Source organism: Cydia pomonella, chromosome 7 (genome assembly GCF_033807575.1).
Source record: "Cydia pomonella isolate Wapato2018A chromosome 7, ilCydPomo1, whole genome shotgun sequence".
NCBI lineage: Eukaryota > Metazoa > Arthropoda > Insecta > Lepidoptera > Tortricidae > Cydia > Cydia pomonella.
Window position 1 is genome coordinate 4,339,383 of NC_084709.1, and position 13,137 is coordinate 4,352,519.

A 13,137-nucleotide genomic window follows, 5' to 3' on the forward strand; every position below is an offset into this window, starting at 1 on the left:
CTAAGTCCCACTGTTAGCCAAGAAGGCTTATTTATGGGTACTCAGATAACGACATAGGTACATAATATACAAATACTTAAATACAAATAAAACATCCATGACTCACTCATCATGATATTTGACATTCATAATCTCATTGTACAATACAATACAATACAATACAAATCCTCTTTATTGCACAACCTCTGAAAAAATGTACATGGAAACACATAAAATACATGAAGAGAGACGTAAACAACAGGCGGCCTTATCGCTACAGAGCGATCTCTTCCAGACAACCTTTTGTAGTATACGCCTATTGGAAAATAAACTATCTTTATCTATAAAATGTGTTATACTACACGACTTTTAAGTAGGTATTTACATATGTATGCTTGAACATCTCGAGCTAAAGTAGCACAAGTAGGTGGAGAGAAATATCGCTTACATACGTTTACTCATATAATATTTACATACATTATTTTAACATGATAGTTTGTTGCTAATTTTGACACAACATATATTTGCTTAGTCATTTTAAACGATGTTTAAGTCATCACATTTAAAAATAAAAAACCGGCCAAATGCATGTCAGGCCATTGAGGCCATGCTCAGAGTAGGGTTCCGTAGTTACTCTTCCGTCACAATAAGCTAAATTGGAGCTTAAAGTATAGTAGATTGAACAACCAAGGGATGAACTGTGGATGTATGTCTTTTTACTATGAAGGGGAAACTTTTTGCGATAACTCAAAAACAGCAAAACTGATCATATCCGCTATAGTTTTCGTTTAATGTATTTTTTAAGCTCTACTTCCTAGATTTTTTTCATATTTTTTGGACCTATGGTTCAAAAGTTAGAGGGGGGGAGGACACAATTTTTTTTCTTTCGGAGCGTTTATCACCGAATATATTCACTTTATCAAAAAATGTTTGTTGAAAACCCCTTTTTGTTTTGAGAGAACTTTCCAACGATATCACACAAAGTAGGGTTGAAGCAAAAAAAAAAATTTCACCCCCACTTTACGTGTAGGGGAAGTACCCTAAAAAAAAAAATTTTTAGATTTTATTGTACGCCTTTCTCGGCTTTATTGATTTATATATTCATGCCAAATTTCAGCTTTCTAACACTAACGACCACGGAGCAAAGCCTCGGACAGACAGACAGACAGACAGACGGACATGGCGAAACTATAAGGGTTCCTAGTTGACTACGGAATCCTAAAAATGGAACTTAACAGCATGTATAGATCGTGTCATTCACAAAGACACCTACCTTGACTCGTATTAACATGTTATTAAAGGTTAGATTTGACAAATCTGCGCGTCATCGTGGATGACACGAACTATAGCGTAGGTACCCAATAACTGGCTCACATGGTTAAATGTATCGTTGGGATTCGAACTGTTGTGGAATCATAGTTGGCGTTGTAACTGATAATTTCCTTAATAAAATGAGTGACGGAATGAACCTTGAAATTGCGACAGTAATGCGGCGGCGAACGTACATTATTTTATCGAGGAAATTGATAGATTATTGCATATAGAGCAATGCAGTTGCAGTCTACATATATCGGAACGTCACCTTTACTGCTGCAGTGTTGGGCCGTAAGATTATTGCCTAATATGTCAAATTTCCAGGCATCTACATGAACTGCGAATGTCATCTCGCTTTGTGTGGTAGGGCACAGGGCACAGCACAGCGGATGTCATTTCAGATCTAGAGCAGAGCCCAACTGGGGAAGTACCTCCACCTTACAGAAAACCGTAGCCAAATAACACTAGACCCTGCTCATAGTGTTGTGTTCCTGCCGGTGAGTAAGGTTACTGGAGCTTAACGAGGATACCGGGTATTAGGGGTCGGCAATGAGCATTTAACACGCCTGGAGTTGTAGGCGTCCATAGGCTACGGAGACTGCTTACCATCAGGCGGGCCGTATGCTTGTTTGCCACCGACGTAGTATTAAAAAAAAAAACTAAAAAAATGTTTGCAAACAATCCCACAGACGTATTATAAAAAAATGATATTTGAGGCAGCAATGTGGTGCCGCAATACTGCAACAGTAACGCTGGTGCAGTCTGGATCAGAATGTTACCTGAAGTATATTATTACCAAATAACTTTATAGTGTACTTAAGAAAAATAATCAAATCATAAAATCAAAATGAATCAATCAATAAGCAAAATTGAAAACACTATTTTAAAACGTTATGGTCATTTGCAGTATTGCAGCGCGACATTACTGCCGACTGCGTTACTGCCAAAAATGACAAAAATCCGGGCAGCAACAGGAGCATTCCACGAGATTGTACAAACGCGAAATTTCTGAAGATTTCCAGGTACAAGAGTCTGTGACTAATGGTCAAAAATATGCACAGAAAAATAATCGCCTGCTCTAAACGATGAAAAAAGTCGCAACACAGCCCGTGGAATACTCCAACAACGATTTGGACATTTAGGTATAGCAACAACGAAAGCAGTAATTATTAATGTCGCGGTGCAATATTGCTGCAGTAATACCACGTCGATAAAAGTAGGTATTTGCCAAGTATATGTATTTGTTATAGCATGTAAAACTATGCCTCAAATCAGGAACACACGACACACGGTAAATAAATCAAAAAAATATTCGAGAGTAGGTAGATGTAGTACCAAAAGGTTAACACATTTATCTATGCCTATCAAAAGAACATTTTAAATCCGTATCCCATGAAATCAATGGCAGGCCTCAATAACCCTTGACCTTTCTAAAGTACGCATAAATAGGACAAATACATACCGTCACCATGGATATAGGAAGACAATATGAACCAAACCATAGCACAATATGGAATAATTTTTAGTACATTTTGGCACATTAACACGCGTGCGTCCGTCTCGAAGTTCAGAATGAAACTGAGCGAGCTTTGAGGGTGGGAGGAATTCTTCCTCTCCCTATAGCGGCCATATTGATAAACATTACTTTCAAATTCTCCTAACTTTCGCTTTTCCTCGCTTGGCATTTGAACTTTAACAATAAGAATTAAAGCTCAATTTTGCTTGGATTTAAATTGTATTTGTTAGTTTCGGTAAGTCAAGGTCGCCGTTTAATGAGGGAGGCAATGCGGCCTATTTGATTTTCACCCAATTCGTGCGCGGTATGACGTTTGTATACGATTTGATATAAAGTTTACAGTTTATTATTATAATTCGTATATATCTGCTTCAAACAACGTTGTTATTGTCTCCCCGACGCAAAAAGGTGTGTTATAAGTTTTACCGCTATGTGTGTGTGTCTGGGGAACCATTCCTCTTAAACGGGTAGACCGATTTGAATGCGGCTTTTCTATTTGAAAGCATTTTCTTTTAGCGGTGATTCTTAGATATGTTATATCAAAATTGATTCATTGAGTTGGTTTTATTTTATTTAACAACGTATAATAATAATTTGATTGTTTCTATATTGGTGAATAAATAATACCTAATTACTTTATTAATTGCTATTAGGTAGTATAATGACGGCTTGGTTATAAAAACGTATTTTGCCCTATATCCAATTTCTTTTCTTATACGATAACGACATAATTACGTAATGTACATATTATCGCACTAATGCACCACCTAAAGTAAAGTAGAACCATATGTACGGACACGTCTGAAAATATCGATACGAAAATAGTGCCAAAAATATGTATACACGACTTTATTGCCCATATATTAAGGTATATACATATTTTTTGCACATTTTTCGCACCGATATTTTCAGACGTGACTGTACTGTGAAATTGTTACATATGTCAAAACTCTTGCGCGGCATTACAATATTTGACGTTGACATTTGCCACCTTGTGTGCATTACAATTGTGCCGCTCTTGGCCATCTTGGCACAATTCCCGTGGAGTCATTTTTGTGCTCCAGTTAGGCTTCTATAGTTATTCTAGTTCATTGACTGGGTCAAAAATCTTTTCATTGTCGTGTTTCTGACCACTCTGTCACGCTTGCTATATCTTCTATTAAATAAATAAAAAAGTCGAGTGCTGTATGTTTTTCTAGCTGTAGATCATATTTTACATTAGCAAAATTAAAAACAAATTTCGACTAATACAAAAAGCTCTACTCCGTCTCAAATTTTGGGGACGAAAACAAGGCAACGAAAATAATGAACACGACTGAGCCTAATTATTGCCCATATTTTCAAGTCACATCAAGTTATACATAGGTTCAATATCTGAGTTTACAAAAAACGTCACCAGTCTATGTCGAAATACCTAATGAGCATAATTTACCTAACAATACATTACCTAGATATGAGTAACGCCTCTTTCGGAAGTCGGTCAAAAGTTAGCATAAGCAATTAAAATCTCACTTACTCAAGCAAAACATGAACTAAAATATTGCAATTTCAAAAAGGCTCATCTTACTTAGAACATCAATAACATACTCTCCTGTTTAACCAATACTAAACCAATACATTTTGCAACTCAGCCCATACACCTGATGTAGTAAAACTAAGTACCAATTTACGAAGACCCCTCCAAACTATACACTCCCATACATACCAGGGCTCTTGTTATTTTGCCGTATACATACAAGCCAGGTTAATTCATGCGTTTCTAATGCACTTTAACACTATCGCAATACAGGCTAGTCTTGTTTGTTTTAGTAACTGTGACGAAATGTCTAGGCTTGTTGGCCTGAATACCTCGGTCCAAAGACCACGGGAAAACGTCAGATGTTAGCTTATATTGCTTAGGACGAACCTAATTATGATCTAGGCTAATAGGCCATTGAGAGGAAAATGCAGGTGACAAATGTCACGTATTTTTTTATAAATAAATTATAAACTAATGCCATGAAAACTATTTTTTGGTAATCCATCCACACCACAAAATGTAAGGGTTTTTGTCGACAAATTCAAGTTATTCATGTAAGAAGATTTTGGTGCCACGATAAAAAACTTTTCAAACAATGATTTAATGCTTGTTTTTAGGTTTCGTACTTAAAGGGTAAAAAGGGACCCTACTACTAATTGTAAGACTCCACTGTCCGTCCATCTGTCTGTCCCTCTGTCACCAGGCTGTATCTCAATGACCGTGATAGTGAAACAGTTGAAATTTACACAGATCATGTATTTCTGCTGCCGCTATAACAACAAATACAAAAAACAGAATAAAATAAATATTGAAGGGGGCTCCCATACAATAGACATTATTTTATTGCTGTTTTTATAGATAATGTTACGGAACCCTTCGTGCGCTATTCCGACTCGCACTTGGCCGGTTTTTTATTCTTAATTAACTCTGCACAGATCTTGCAATGAGAATGAGTGTTTACAAAAGTATTTTCTTTAGGAAATTATGACGTTTTTAAGAGCGTACTCCCATCTTAAATGCCAGCAACGCACTTACAACACCTCTGGTGTTGCAGGTGTCCATGGTCGGCGGTAATCGCTTACCATCAGGTGATCCGTCTGCTCCTTTGCCTCATACAATACAATACAATACAAATACACTTTATTGCACACCTCAATACAGAAACAGTACAAATAATACAACACATAAAGAAGAGGTAAACAACAGGCGGTCTTATCGCTAAAAAGCGATCTCTTCCAGACAACCTTAAAATCATATATCATTAAAAAAAATAGTCACGCCAAATTCAGTGCACACTTAGCTTGGTCTGATTTATAGATTTTAATTGGATCCATGCAAAAAATGAACACAATGTGACTTTTTTAGACGTGTTTTTCCATAAACGGACATATCAATATTGTTCACCTTCTTTCTAATGCTCAGAAAACGAAGTATGGGTACACATAATAGTTTACTTGTACAGTCAAGGTATTAAATATCGATACGGACAGTGACAAAAATATGTACACACTACCTTAATATGAAGGCAATAAGACCTTATTGCCAAAAATATGTATACACCGTGTATACATATTTTTGGCCCTTTGTCCGTATCGATATTTAATACCTTGACTGTACTCAAATAAGAATCAATTAAGGCCTTAACTGTGTTCAAAAATTTTGAAAGTCACCCAATTACGTTAAGAGATTTAGACGATGATATATTCTTCATATAGTCTGCCCACAAATTGTATGGTTACAACAAGGTCAATGGACTCCATTGCTGCCTTGTCAAATCCGACATGTGCTTAGATAAAGAATAATTTTGAGAAAAATATCATGGTATAGAGCCTGAATATCAAATTTGTTGATTTATTAAATTTGACGTTTCCTGTAGTCTGTAACATTACTGCAGCATTATTGTAGTGCGAAATTACTGCCGATTGCATTACTGCAGGAGTATTGCAGCGTGACATTACTGCCGATTGCATTACTGCCCATTGCATTACTGCAGCACTATTACAGCGCAATATTACTGCCGATTGCATTACTGCAGCAGTATTGAAGCGCGACATTACTGCCCATTGCATTACTGCAGCAGTATTGCAGCGCGACATTACTGCCCATTGCATTACTGCAACAGATTGCAACGTGACATTACTGACGATTGCAACACTGCAGGAATATTGCAGCGCGACATTGCTGCCGATCGCATTACTGCAGCAGTATTGCAGCGCGACATTACTGCCGATTGCATTACGGCAGCAGTATTGCAGCGCGATATTACTTCCCGGATTTTTGACATCGCAATAATTATAATGCAGCGGTACCTAATCGTCGAGTGAGAATAATACGTTTGTGCCATACGCCATTTCTTACATTGGTTTGCAGGACAGCGAAAAAAGGGAAAAAAATATTATTTTCCTAAAGTTTTATACTTAGGAAAGATTTAACTTATTTATCATTTAGCCACATATGTTTACTAGTACCATACAAATATTTTTAATATAGTGGTAATCATGAAATAATAGCATTTTAATTATTTTATTGCGATATTTGTTTTTGATGAGTAAATGTTAAGCGTACAATGTCTGACATGACACAAAGTTTTGGATATGTCACAATTATTGAGACAATTTTCTGTTAACAGAGTATAAATTATCGTATAAAACGCGGATATGACACAATATTTTTGAAAAATAAAGTTTTTTAACCCTTTACCAGGCTGACAGTTCAAAAATGACAATCGAATGTCAGTCTTACTCATCGAAAATAGAACACATGTTTGAAGAGCCGCATGTGGGAAATATATATCCCTTAGCCTGGTAAAGGGTTAAAAACCGTGTCAATTATAGCACCCCCGTTCTGAGTCATGGCTTGTTCAACATGTCTCCATCACCATACAGCGGGGTAATGCTGCTAGTGTGATGGGAACCTTTGGACCCGGCATGGCTCAGAACGGGTTTTAGCTTTTTAAGGTATATACTTAGTCAGTACTAGTAGTAGTAGGTAGGTAATTTTTAGAATACATTATATCAAATTAATATGTAAAGTTAACTTCATTGAGTCAAAATACATATTTTTGTATGAGGACTGAACTTTTTCGTTTCTAAATTGAATTTTTTTGAAATTCCGTCAAATGCTCGTCGGTGGTAAAGAATTAACAGGGAAATATACCACGTACTCGTACGAAAAGAGAAAATGTTTTCCCACTTCTAAATATTTTTCATTTTTTTTTTACGTCGGTGGCAAACAAGCATACGGCCCGCCTGATGGCAAGCAGCCACCGCAGCCCTCGCACGCCCGCAACTCCAGAGGAGTCACATGCGCGTTGCCGACCCTAAACCCGCCCCCTCTAGTTGAGCTCTGGCAATCTTACTCACCGGCAGGAACACAACACTATGAGTAGGGTCTAGTGTTATTTGGCTGCTGTTTTCTGTAAGGTGGAGGTACTTCCCCAGTTGGGCTCTGCTCTAGATCTGGAATGACATCCACTGACTGTGCCCTACCACACAAAGCGAGATGACATTTACAATGCCCATACCTCTCTTTTGGACGTAGTTTAAGGACGTACCCGGGTCCAATATTCTCCATAATTTTTTAGTCTGTTATTGACAGAAACACGGGGCACGCGAGCCCGAGCACGTCCGCGCGCCAGGTGGGCGGACGAGATAGTAGCGACAGCAGGGCAAAGGTGGCTCGATACAGCCACAGACAGAGATACATGGAACACTTTGGGGGAGGCTTTTACTCAGAAGGGGTCCACACGCCTATGATTTCATTTATAGTTCTTATAAATTTTCTTTAATGCTTAATTTTTATATTGACAGAATGAGAAACTAAGTTTACAGGTTTTTCTTTTATTTTCAAAATTTTCAATATAAGAAATATATTTATTTAAAAGCGAAACCTATAAACCTAGAATATGCTGAAGCTATGCTGCTATGCTGAAGCGTATGACACCAAAATCAAAGGGATTTCTTAAGATTTAGTTAGTGGAAACCATTTTCTACTAAAATGGAATTTCATAGAAAAAGTACCGTTATTTCGTTAGGATCGCAAAGCTATTCTTCCCTCTTAAACATACAGCAGATAAAAGTTACTCTCGAAAATATAAATAAACTAGTTTTAGCTATTTATTATTTTTCTGTAATTTACTATAAATAAAACAATGCTCTAGATTATATAAGAATAAAATTTTACCTCAGTCACAAACCCAATTGCAAGAAATTCTCCTTTGTTGAAACTGGTGAGAAGAAAACGCTCTAATAGGTTATTTCTTCTTGCATCTTGGCCAAAAAAACATGACAACGAATACCTAAGTAAAGTTTTTGTTTTCACAGATTAAAATTGTGAGTTTCCTTTTAAACTTTTATGTCTGTCAGTAGGTAAAACCTAAACCAAATCACATAGAGGCAGCGGCGCAGCCAAAATGCCAAAAAGGCGATCTTCTAAGTTATTAGAGAAACATTATCCATTAGCCATTATCTCTAAAACAAGACCGATTTCATAAAACTTTGTATCACATTTTAATCTCTAAATGTGAGCAAGAATACACCTTTAAAATCTGTCGCGCTTAACCAGCCCACGCTGTATAATAAATAATGTTCACTAGATATTTCTCCAAACTTTCTTATGTACACATTCCCGGCGAGCTCAGTATTTGTAATAGTTTACGCATACTAAGTTACTAACAGAATTTACTATCATTGGCTTATGATCCACAGATGGTTCACACTGTACTGATAATTCAATTTGATGATTCAAAAAGATAGCTACATTGTTGACTTTACGCAATCAATTTGCAGTTATATGATAATCTCTTACATGGCACTTTTGGCCTCTCCGATGTGTGTGGTGGACACTATACAATGAAGGTCACTGACTATATTGGCTCAGTGATCCAAAAAAATATTGGCCATCGAGAGACATATTGCGCAACTTGCTGCCAGTTACTGACGCGATACTGAAGCAGATCCGTCGCCACACTGCCTTTCTTGCTACCTTTTTCTCTATTTTTTGGGTTCCATTGAAGATAATAATAATAAAAAAAAAATTCAGCCTATATACGTCCCACTGCTGAAGATGTGAAGATGTCATTGAAGATGTCTGATAAAAAGTAATCAATGGCATTAGAAACATTTACAGTACATAAAGTGCTACTTTACCGCGCTTGTGCGATAATTAGCACATTACATAACTATGTCGAAAATTTACGGCTTTATGTACTGTAAAACGTTGTACGATACATGTGCGAATAGGTAATTCGGAACTAGTGTCGATTTAAAACACCTACGTAATGTGCTATAACTAAATACTTTTCAATCGCATCGAGTACAAGTATAATAATGCAAATTTTAAAAGACCTAGCATACATTTGACATATGTTTTAGGACGGGCTTTAAGGGCAATAAGAATGCGGCCAGTACAGCGGTGTCACACACAATTCGAGCCAATCATGCAGTCTTATCGCCGCAACGCGGGAGACCCGTCCTTAGATTACACGAAAATGTAATATTACACGAAACGCATAAAAACAAAATGCCTTGTTTTTCGTTCTTAAGCTTAAGATAAGCATTTGACAACAATCTCACCTGAATCACCTGTGGCTGTACCTAAAAGTGCCGATGCAGTTTAGGATGGAACATGCTTACCTAAAAGATGTTTATTCACTCTCGATTTAAAAAGATCCAAGTTATAGTGGACTGGGAATAGATTTGCAGGACGTGAATTCCACTCCTTAACCAAAAACCTTTCGCATGATAAAGCTGGATGCGTAGCGTTTAGTGCAAATCAGCGGTGGTAGCATGGTTCCATTTTTATCACTTGTCTCTATGCTCGTCACTTTCGCGCTTACATACTTGTTAGAACGTGACAGGCATGGTGACAAATGATAAAGAGCCGACCATCTTAGCCCTACAGTGGCAGAGTAACGACGTAAGGGTGAAAAGCTAGTCCGCGTCTAGACGCGCTGACTAGTCCCACGATGGCAGAATAGAGATGGAGTTATTAGATTATTATAATACAAAAACTACAATTTGCGTTAGTTTCCTCTTAAAGGGTATTTTAAAGAATAGTGTTTTTTTTAAACAATCAGTCCGTACTTTGTACTATTTCTGTGTATTGCAGGCGGAAGACGTAACATGTGCAGCTAATAATGCAGGTCAAAAGCCAACAGAATGCATTGTTTCACCTATTTATTAGGTATTGCTTATGAATTGTTCGATGCAACTACTTGTTTTACATGCGATGCGTTCACAAGGTCGGTCGTTTGCGATCTACGATTTATAATGAGCTCAATTGTAAAAAAAAACTTACATACTTAGTGTTTATATGTGCAGTGTTTTTGAACGCTATCCTATCTTACCTAACCTTATAATTATAAAAAAAAAAAAAAAAAACTAACCTTTATATGCCAACTGCCATTTTATGCTAAAAATGCAATACAGCAATTTGGAATAAAGCTGATATTCTTCAAACTGCTGATTCGATTTCTATTAGACATAGCTAAGAACCACCGCAAAGAAACCGCGCTCCGACGTGCGAGCGGGATGTCGCTATAATTGATAACGCGATACCTATGCAAGTTAATCATTTTATTTTTACACCTAATCTGACGACCGGCCTGGCCTAGTGGGTAGTGACCCTGCCTACGAAGCCGATGGTCCCGGGTTCAAATCCTGGTAAGGGCATTTATTCGTGTGATGAGCATGGATATTTGTTCCTGAGTCATGGGTGTTTTCTATGTATTTATAAATATTTATATATTATTATATATATCGTTGTCTAAGTACTCTCAACACAAGCCTTATTGAGCTTACTGTGGGACTTAGTCAATTTGTGTAATAATGTCCTATAAAAAATAATAATAATAATAATAATAAATACCTTCTCTGTCTGTACCTCTTGCAGTAACTGTAACCGTAAAGATACGAGTTTTCAAATGTAGCCTGACTGATGACATTGAAGTTGACACCAGGATATCGGTATTTGACGGTAGTATTCTATTGTAGAATGACCATGCTCGGCGTACAAAAAAAAAATTTTTTTTCGACATTCCACAAAAAACTTTAATCTCACTAATACAAATACGAAACATTTGCTTATAATTTACTAAAAGCGTAATCTTGATCCTCTTCACGTCTACTGAATAGTTTACAGGGTTTATATTTAGTCACCTGCAATAATTTACGGGGTTACTTTTACTATGAGACCCACCCCGAAATCGCGAAAACCAATCAAACCATCCCTTTCCCATACAAAATGTCAAGGTCAGACAGCCAAACTGTATGAAACAGCCATTTTTTACAATTTCGGGGTTAGTCCTACAGTAAAAGTTGCTCAGTATGATTTATATATTCACCCCGTAAATTATTGCAGGTGACTAAATGTCAATGTTTGCAAATAAGACAGGAGAGCCTAATAGTCCGTACTCGGAGTTCATTCTGATGTGCGTTGCGGTCAGCCCGCTCAAGTGGGTGATTATGTCGGCACTCCTGCGCACTCTTGGCCGCACTATGTCGCAACACACTCGCTGCGCTAAATAGCATTAAGTAGTAGTGTCTTTATTGTACACAACACAGGTTCACATAATAATAACATAAATAGAGTTAATAAATATTTGGCAAAAAAATCATGTTTGGTACAAGCTTTTATCGCTGACTGTATTTTTCTTTCCACAGCTAATACTCATCAAGACAATTCTGAAAACCCCAAACACAATTAGGTTGCATTGTTTTATCACAGAGTTCCTATGTCCACCTCTTGTCTCCATCATCAGATCAGCTCTATGATACCGTAATATTGTATTGTCACCCGACTTACATAATGTATGCAAATTTTCAGCTTCATCGGAAACCGGGAAGTGGGTTAAATTTATCTTGCAAGATTTGACCCGTACAAACGTTATATATAGTTTTTTTTTAATATTATTTAGGATCACCAACAAACAATACATCAGGGAAAAATTCATCTGTAGCTTACATACATTAAGGGTAGATGTTTGTCCAATTATAGGTAACCACAGCTTATTCCAGTATCTTAGGATAAACAATATAAGTACAGTAAGACATTTAGACTTAAGCTATTATAGTTACATTGCAAGTTATATAAAAGCTTGTAAGAATAACTTATCCCTATAAGTGATCTCTTCCATTTAACCTTCAAGAAGATGAGTGAAAAACTATAGTGCAAATAGACAAACTTACTGTACTATAAATTGTATAAAAGCTACATATATTTGACCGAGCGTGAGCAAAGGTTCCCGTTTCAGCTTATGAAAAATGCCTATGTCTATCCGACCGTAAGATTGTTTTCCTCTACACGTTGTATTTCTCAATCTATTCTCAACACGAAAATTTATATTATAAAGAAAATAGAGCGAGTAGTCACACGAATATAGCCGCCGCAAAAAGTAAAAAAAAACCAACATAGTTTATTTGAAAAATCAATTTTCATTTGCTAGGGACACAAAATCAGTGTTCTAAAATTTAATTTACACATTTGCGCCCGTAAAGCAGTATTCCAGTGCGGCATTACAGCTGCAGTAGTGTTGGTGTAGCCAGTAACTGAACGATACCTTTATTGGTACAAGCCGTGGTTCACATTCACACCTTCGACTCACCGTTGAAACATCTATGTCTACTGACCTACTTATAATCCAAGAGCTGTTGATATATTTTATTTTTATTTTGATCGTGCCTGGCAAGGTCAAAGACCCGACCAAATGGAAGGCTTATTTTTTGATGACTATTTGGATAAATAACTTTTACTTGTAAAAATGAGAGATTGCCTCAAGAACATTTTTTGGGGGCAAAAAAGATTTTTAAAA

At 36.8% G+C, this 13,137-nt stretch overlaps 1 protein-coding gene across 2 annotated transcripts in view; it reads right to left on the reverse strand.

Annotated features, from left to right (window-relative positions):
- Window positions 1-13,137, reverse strand: part of LOC133519622 (elongation of very long chain fatty acids protein 7-like) — a 57,072-nt gene that overhangs the window by 12,867 nt on the left and 31,068 nt on the right. The window contains exon 1 of one of the 2 annotated variants that reach the window (XM_061853654.1): window positions 2,756-2,881. The exons of the other annotated variant lie outside the window; for it this stretch is intronic. The gene's annotated coding sequence lies outside the window, so the exon portion shown is untranslated. Of the gene's footprint in view, window positions 1-2,755; window positions 2,882-13,137 lie in introns of those variants that run through there. 2 annotated transcript variants of the gene reach the window in all.